This window comes from Rhea pennata, chromosome 3 (assembly GCF_028389875.1).
Source record: "Rhea pennata isolate bPtePen1 chromosome 3, bPtePen1.pri, whole genome shotgun sequence".
NCBI classification, from domain to species: domain Eukaryota; kingdom Metazoa; phylum Chordata; class Aves; order Rheiformes; family Rheidae; genus Rhea; species Rhea pennata.
Window position 1 is genome coordinate 126,316,712 of NC_084665.1, and position 8,844 is coordinate 126,325,555.

Here is an 8,844-nt window from a genome sequence, read left to right on the forward strand (position 1 = left end):
TAAGTGCAGATGAGATCCCACGTGGCACGGAGGGTCTCATCTGTTGGCCTGTAATCTAAGCATTCCTCCCGCTTCTCTCCAAAACCACATCCAAAATCTGCTTCCCGAATGCAACGAGTGGTGAACTCAAGACATTGTCTGCCAAAAGCGGACGAGGAAAGCAGCTGGCAGAGAAAAGAGAGAGGCAAGAGGGTAAGTGAGTAGTGAGTGCAGGGCTGCTAGAGTGGGGGATGCTGCTGCAGGTGCGCAAATACAGCAGGTCACTGGCATCTGCTGGGAACGCAGCAGTGCAGGGATCTATCACCTTTATCTCCTGACCTCTTGCTCCCCTGCCCTGAACACCCAATCGCCACGGTTCCAAGAGCAGTGGAAATGCCAGCCAGGACGGAGCCCCATGCCACAGCATGGCATAGCCATTTGCAAGGAGAAAGAAGATCTCTTGAGGGATCCCTATGTCAGAGCTTGGGGCCCAGATACTGTCTCCAAAGAGCCTATTGCTCCCAAACTCACAGATGTTTGGTTTTATGGGTCCTTCTGCGCCTACTGCAATGTCTTATGCCAGCACATTGGTGCCGCTTGGGCTTGCTACGGACAGTTTTAGATGCCGCTGCTCACAGGGGCTAAGCTAACTAAGCAGGTTACACACCCAGTCACACAGCCGTGGATTTAGATGCCACAAAACTGTGGTCTGTCATGCCCCAGGAATCTCCCACCATCCTACGTTTGCTGCAGTCACCACTTACTGCTTCGTTGGCCAAGGTGGTTTCCCTCTGCAGCCTTTGTCAGCTGCATGCAATATGTTGTTCAGTAGCCCAGAAAATAACAGCAACCCGCAGGCCTCTCAAGCTCATTCTCTACTATTCACATGTCATTTCTGTGTCCAGCTTGCTTTATTTTTTTGGCAAAAGAGCCAAAAATAGTTTGTGTGAAAATTATTTATTTTGTATTAATAGCTTGGAGTCAAAGCCTCAGCAGACACTTGGAATAAACAGGATCACTGAAAATGCAGTTGTTTGAAATCAGAGCTTTTCTCTGACCCCGAGGTTTCTAACCAAGGCCATAAAAATTGTATATATAGAATCCCTTAATATTTTCCCTGTTAATCCACAGTGCAACAAACCTTGGTTTTAGCCAGAGGGCTTTGGCCAGAATGATTAAACCAACATTTCATTTAGGCAGTCGCACGTGCGGTTGTATAGGTGGTCGAGATGTGAAATAATCCTCCATATCTGACTAATAACTTCCAAACTAATTTGTATTTAAGTGTTTCCCACTTCTTCACAGTCACTTTTTTCCTGTCATCATTTCCCCTCTCAAAAATATATTTTTTCAGTGGAGACAGTTGTTGGGTGAAAAACTGCATTTTGGAAGAAATTTTCTGGACTTCTTTCCTTGAGAAAAAAAGAAGAAAAAACCCACTATTTTTGTTTTTCCTTCCTCCTTCTTTTGTTTTCGTTTACTCCCTGTCCTGCACAGTCAGTTTTCCAGCCAGATAAAAGGAGGAAAAAAGGGGAAATAAAACAACAAGCGAGTTTATATTTTTATCTTTCTTCAGCGTGGATTTCCTCTCTTCTCATTTTTTTCCAGTAAATAGAAATATTCCCACCCGAGAATTAGAGCATCTCGGCTCATTTCAACTTTTGCACATATAATAGTTCATTTGTTAACAAAAACAGCTCTTTAAGTGTGGCAACCCCCGTGTTACTGATGGATTAAGGTACAAAGGAGAGAAATAGTCTGCTTGGAGTTAACGCAGCCTCCTGCAGACTGTGAGAAATCCGGATTCAAGCCCCCAACCTCCTTTCTTGCCTCTGAATAATCTGTTTTGCTCCTCTTTTCCTCTGTGAAATGGGGAGTAGCACCAACCCCATGGCTTTTCTGAGGTGAGAGCCTCATGCAGGGTCTTGCACAGCGACGGTGGACATGAAGGCTAATTGCAGAGGAGGAAGAGTCAACCATGCAAGGATGCTCCTGGCCCACGGAGCAGCTACCATAAGAGCGTCCCAGTTTTTCCCATTGCAAAGTTTCATTATTCCTGCTCTGGGCTGTGAGTTAAAAATTGTTTTCAAGTGATGAACGTTGGCTTTGCTTGGTACTTTTGGACACGCGTAAGTCACCCGCCAGGTCTCTGTCTCGGGAGCTGCACACGCTGGCTCCTCCACCCCGCAGCGTCCCAGAGAAGACAGGCCGGCAAGACGGCTCCACTGGGGACGGCGGCCAGGCTGTTGAGCCTTCACACTTGTTACGGCTCTTGGAAGGCCTCAGCTAGCGGCTTTTTCTATCCCAGCCGGCTGTTATATCACACATTGTTCCCAGTCGCTGCCTCGTAGTTTACAGCACTTGGAAAATGTCAAATGTGGGAGTCCAGCAGCCCTAGGTTAGAGTAAAAACTCCCAAACATATTTGGAGGGCTGCCAGCACTTTGCAAGCCCTCTGCAAACTCAGATAAGGGGCGACCTTGCAGCCTGCAGGCTAGGCCAGGAGTTTATAAATCCTCCATTTGCTTGGGTTGAACTTTCTCAATATTGTGATCATCCTGTCCCCTTTGAACGTCGTCTGGTGCCCCGGGTGGGAAACCAGCGTGCAGGAACACGGGCTGCTGGCGACGGTGACCTTCGCCGGCTGCAGCAGGACATGCTGTTTCCAAGGTGGAAGAGCCCGCGATGGTCTGACGTCCAGACCCGGCGGGTAAAGGACTCGCTGGCACCCGCGCGGCGGCGGGTGCTTGGCGTCACGCTGAGGCTCGATCTGTCACGGGCTCATGAGCAAACCCAGCGTCCGGGTTTGTTTGAGCTAAGCGGCCCCGGAGGTTACAGATATTGGCCCCAAATCATTTGGGTCTGCAGTAATGACGGGCCTAAAAGCGCAGTTGGAGAAGGATGGCAACCCTGCTGCGTAAGGAGGGGGAGGAAGGGTTGTGTTTGGGCTTCATTTTGAACTGTAACGAAATCTAAACATTTTGAAATTCTTCCCCAAATGACAAATAATGTCAAATAATGAGATAGCACCGGGCTGGATTTGAGCTACGAGGCACCTTCTTATATTCCTTAAGTTCTGATAAAAAGGATGGAACACAGTCAGGGAAACTTTCCTCTCCTTCCCCTCATTATTTTTCTTTCTTTTTTTTTTTTCTTTTCTTTTTTTTTTTTTTTTTTTTTTTTTAAGAAAAGATACACAACCTCGGTGAAATCAGCAAGGTCTCGTGAAGCCTTCCAGTTTGGATGGAAGAGCATTTTTGCAGCAGGAAACGTTTCCCTCTGGCTTTTCCTGGCCAGCTCCAGCCGATAGCACGTCCCTGACACAGTGTCGTTGAGCTGGAGCTGGAAATCCTGGCTCAGACCCACAAGAGCTCTGGGTTCGTCTCCGAACACGGAGGCATCAGTTCAGAGTGGACAGGAGACCCCCCCCCAAAATGAGCTCTCAATGACCTGATACCTCTGTGCACACAGGACAGAGAAAACAGTCCAAACCCCAGAGGCAGGAAGGCAGTTAATTAGCAGGGTTAATTAGCTCCGAGGCAGCACAGTGGCTGCATAACTGAATGACATGGGTCATTGAGACAGAGCTGTCAAATTGTGTCTTTTTTTTCCTTTTTTCCTCTCTATTTTTTTACTTCAGACTCAAGGTTTTCCAGTAATTAACTTTTGCAAGCCAGGGGCGAAGCAGTAGCCAGCATTTACACGTTTCTGGTCTGTGGATAATTTACAAACCCTCTCCACCTGAATCCATACTACACTTCATGGGGCTAAATTATTTCTTGCTCATACATCATTTAGTGAATTCAAGCTCTTTTGGGGCCTGTTTGCAGTTTGTTCATAGCTCACACTTCCTTGCTGCAAACATATTTGTTTTCTCTCTTAGTCAAATAACACATGTGAAAATGTCGGTCTGTGAATTAGCTGTGAACTATTTACCCCTGTTCCCTGCCGGAGACCCTCTGAGATTCCCAGTGTCACCTACGCATGGCAGAGTTACCTGAAATACCGTGGAAGGACTGGGATAATGTGGATCAAATGGCCCCCAAAATGTCCAGGTGGACTCTTGTTTGCTCTCACATCTGTAAGTAATTCAAGTTTTCCTGGACAAATCTTTTTCTCGACAAGTTTATTTTTCCTAAATCTAACCAAGCTCATTGCTTTTATGTGTAAAAATATTTGCAGATGCTTTTCTGATGGGTGAGCTGGACTTTCCTTTTCTCAGTGTCTGATGGAGGAAGCTCAGTAACTTTTTTTTTTTTTTTTTTTTTTTGGTTAAGCTTCCAAATTTGGAGGAAAATCCTACTTGTTTATGTCTTCAAGCTTCTGTTTCCTTTTTCCACTGCGCCCTAAGCATGGCTCTGTATCTCAGCCCGTTCTAGGCGAAGTGCCCATCCCCGACCTGCTCACAGTGACGATAACGCGGAGCGTGTCACGACATGGAAACGCAGCCTCCTCTAGCGTTTCCCTTGGAGGCGATAACGAATACAAATGGTATTATTGGGTGCTGCACCCCAAGGTACCCTGGTGGGGGACGGCGTGGTGCAATACCTGACCAGCCCACGGCAACATTTTTTTTTTAACTCGTTGTAGGGTCCTGAGGTCCATCCCACTGCTTGGGCAGTGGTGGTCGCCCTCGAGCACTGAGAGCAGAGAGGCTTCCCAGAAATACGCTGCAGACACCTGCTCCTTCCTTCTGCACAAATTAGTCTGCCTTGAGCTATTTTTTTTCTCTTTTTCCCCCAGTTTTTCACACCTTACTTTCTTCCCTAAAGTGCCAGGTCTGTTCCGTCCTCTCAGGCCAGTGGTAGAGCGTTTAGCAGTTAATATCCTTCTGCCTCCAATTGTGCTCTAAGAGGTGTAACGTTTGATAAGCCCCATTTAACTTGGCTGTATTACATTGTTTAAATAATTCAAATACAGATTGGCCCTTTAGAAGGATTTCTGCTCTATTGACCCTGTTGGTCATGAGTTACCAGGAAGTTAGGGAGGGGCCCAGCCTGACGGCTCCTAGGGCTGAAAGCCTGAAAATCAATTCCAGCTCTTTAGTGCCCCAATCACACCCCATTATTCCTGGCTAATTGCAGACCTGCTACACTGTTAACTCTTTGGGAACAATGTGGCCTTTGACTGGAAGAGGAAAACCGAAGAGAATTTTCGGCTCCAGTGGGGTCCTAATCTGCATGGACAGTGTCATGCAGAAGCGCTTATCGTTAGGGTTTGGATGAATAATTATTTACAGGTGGAAGTGTCAAACTTCTTCATCCCCCCCCACCACCCCTTCTTTAGTACCAGGTTTGCTGGCAGTTGGTTGGATTGGGAGATTAATAATGCATTTTTTTTCTGCTGCTATCTCTCTCTTTCTCCCTGTGCATTGATTTGTGAGGAATATGGAATGGCAGCCTGTAATACAGTTAGTCCTTATTAGTGCTTATCTTTTGTGCGATTCTGCCCCAAAACACCTACTGGATTCTTTGTCAGCTGGAAGGTTTTGCACACCTAAAAATGAAAGCTTATAGCAATGACCTTCATCTTCATCATTGTCCTTAACAGACAAAAGCTGCCCCGGCAAGAAAAGCACTGTTATCCAGGCACCTTTGGCTTTTACTGGAAGCCAAGCAGGGGAGCCTTTGTGAATTAATCTGGAAACCAAATGCAGGTAAAAATACCCCAAATCCCACCTCTGGTTTGCTGCAACCTCTCATCATTCAAGTGCCTTCTTCCGTTCGTGCTGCTCTGACACCAAGTAAACTGGGCATGACCCAGGGCCATTGACTTTTGAGACACAAGCAGCACAAAAGTCTATCCTTTCCGTTTTTGATGTGTTAAGACTAAAGGTCACCCGCCCAGTCATCCAGTCTGATCTACCATCCAACAAGCCACAGCCTCACCCCATCACCCTACCTGAACCCAGGGCTGCTGGCTGAATTAGTGGAGGAGATGCCAGTCTAGACGGAAAACTTCAGGTTATGGGGAATTCACCACACTTCTCTGAAGCCACTGAATCTCCACCCTTTTTACAAATGGGCACCTTATCTCTGGTCACTATTTATTCAGGAACATAGAGCAGAGGACAGGGAGGAGCAGCATCAACCTCCAACCCAGGTCACCGCCAGAACCTGGTCAGATTCCGTCTCTTAATTGAGTGGGTTTTTCATCCCATCTCTTCCTCCTGGGAGGCTGTTCCAGAGCCTCATTCCTCTGTAGGTTAGGAGCCATCTATGGTTTCCAGCTAACATTTACCTGGGCTCCCCTTGGATCTTGCTGCACTGGAGCATAACTGTTGCCTTCCTCAAAGGTTGTTTTGAAGTCTGTCGGCATTTGATCAAGATGTAGATCCAGCCTTTGGATCATCAACTCTTCTGGGATGTTGGCAAGGATGAGGTGGCATCTCAGGGTAATGAATGAAGAGATGTGCATTTTGGCCAGCTTGCCACATTTAATTTGGCAGGTGAAGTTTTTAGAGGTTTTCTCTGTCATTAGCAGCAGGGTTGTACAGGGGACAATACAGAGCAAGAGTCTAACATCAGCGTGTTGAATGGTCCTCTGAAGGTGCCACTGCCTCTTCATTCTCTATGGGGAGCCTATAGAGATTCTCTGGTTAATTCAGCTGGCTAAGTAAATGCTAACACGTCAGCAGCCTGAACACTTCCCTCGGTCACACATTTCAAGGCAGGAACATACCCTGCTGCATACTACTGAGACTAAAACACTCAACTGCAAAGCTGGTCTTCCTGTGGAGATACTAGGCTAGGTTAAGGCCCGACTCTGCTGCAAGCTGTGGCAGAGCCATTTGCGCATCATGTTTTGTGTCCCCAGGTGAAATCTGAGGAGAAGAAATAGATTTGGTTAGTTCTGTGATTTTCAGAGTGGAGACTATGACAATCACTATCAAACAGTACTTGAGCAGGAGTATCTGAAGTGGAGTGAAGAGGAAGAAAACTGTGATAGTTTTTGAGGGCCAATGACTAGGGTTTGCAAGGAGTCTAGATGCTTAGCTCCCACTGGAATACCTTGAGATGTGCATACCAAAATTCTTGAAGCATTTTGAAGGAGGGAGATAACTTTTTAGAAAAGTCTTGGAGGCAAAGCAGAGAGGCAGAATCTTAACTGAAATTCACAGGAGACTCTCCCCTACCTCCATTTGCTCTAAAGAGACTCCAGGGGCCTTGAATTTAGACAAAGTGTTGCTATGCTCACCTCCTTCCCCCATTTCCGACCTGCAAAGGGTTAAAGGGTGGTGGTGGGGAGCTGTTTGATTAATAGATGTCGTGTGAACATGCACATTTGCCTATGACTGCATTCCTGGGGCTTTCGACTCCGTGATAAGCTGTGACCAAAGTCCTCTGGCTCTGGGCAAGGAGAGCAAACAGGGCCCCAATGGAGCAGTTATTAATACCAACCCTGCACCTCTCCAGGCTGTCTCTCAGCAACCGGGCTCCTGAGAGGCCTTTCACACACCAATCGATACCGCTCGCCTCTCCCCTCGCCGCCGGACCAGTATGGCAGGCGACGCGGGGCTTGTTTCCTTGCTAACTCCCCTCTTTTGCTAATGGCTCTCCAGCACGCTCACCCCGGTCTCCTCTTTCTGCACCAGGATCTCGGGTGCCCTTCTGTTAGCAGAGGAGAGGATCTCGTGGGGGTGATGGGATCAAGCCTCAACACCCAAGCTGATGTTGCAACTGTCCCATCTCGTCGTGCCCCCCATGCTGAGGGACTTGGGGCAGTGAGGAAGGAACATATTGATTCAACACGAGGAATTCAGCAGCAGTATCTATAAGGAGTGCGGCTGTCCTCCTGCAGCTGTGAAAGGATGCACTTTGAGAACTAGCGTTTTTCCTCAAGTAAATTTACAAAACGAATGAACGAACACACCTAATTTAGAATTTCTTTGGCTACAAAATTTCACTTTCCCTCAGAGAAATTGCAAAATGATTAAAGTCAAAACCTGTTTTTGACTCCAAACTTTGAGGTAAGGATGTAGATTAAAAATGAAAGTCCTTTCCCTCCTTGAAAAACAAAGCAAAACAAAACATCCTGAACTTTTCAGCTTCTTTGTCTTCAGGTAGGACGTTGTCACACTTACTCACAAGCTGGCTTTTGCATAGCTGTATTGTAAGCAGCAACGATTGCCAAATGAAAGATTTCTGTTAGCTCTGAGTCAGTTGGAGCAGCTACTTTGAGGGCAGGTGTATCAGGGTGAGAAGCAGTATTCTGGTTGTTGGCATGCCCCTCCTAACCCCACAGCTGCTCTCAGGGAATTTGAGGTGACAGTGCTCAGATTAGGAGATGTGTCCTACAGGAAGATCAATTTCTTGAGAAGGGCCTAGATTTTCAGCAAAGATTTAGGAAAGATTTGACTCCAGCCACTTTTCAAGGTCTGAATTTCATCTCAGGGCAGGAGGAAGTACTTGATGCTGCAAGAAAATCAGATGTTTTTAAGGTATGCCAAGTTGATCACCTCTGGAAGAAAGACAAACTATATTTAAAGTCTGTTACAAATAGCTTATTTTTTCATAAAGAGAATATTTTTCCCTAATGAAAATAATTCTGGATTTTGTAATAAGTAATATTAAAATCTTAAGCATTACAGGACATAAAGGATGCTGTGGATGCTGTACTCACATGTAGGCAGGCAGAGGTCACAGAAGGGCACCACCTGCAAGGTGCTGTGCTAATAAAAATTGCATTGTAGAAGACTTTCCATTGATTTTTACAGAAATTGGACCAGTCATCTGAGAATACTGAGAAGGATGCAGATGAAAAGCAGCTGGTTTACCAAGCTGAGAGAAGCACTATGTAGTTGGAGGGTGTCTTAACCATATTTAATGCCTTGAGTATAGTAGCTGGGATCACGGTCTAGTTTGTT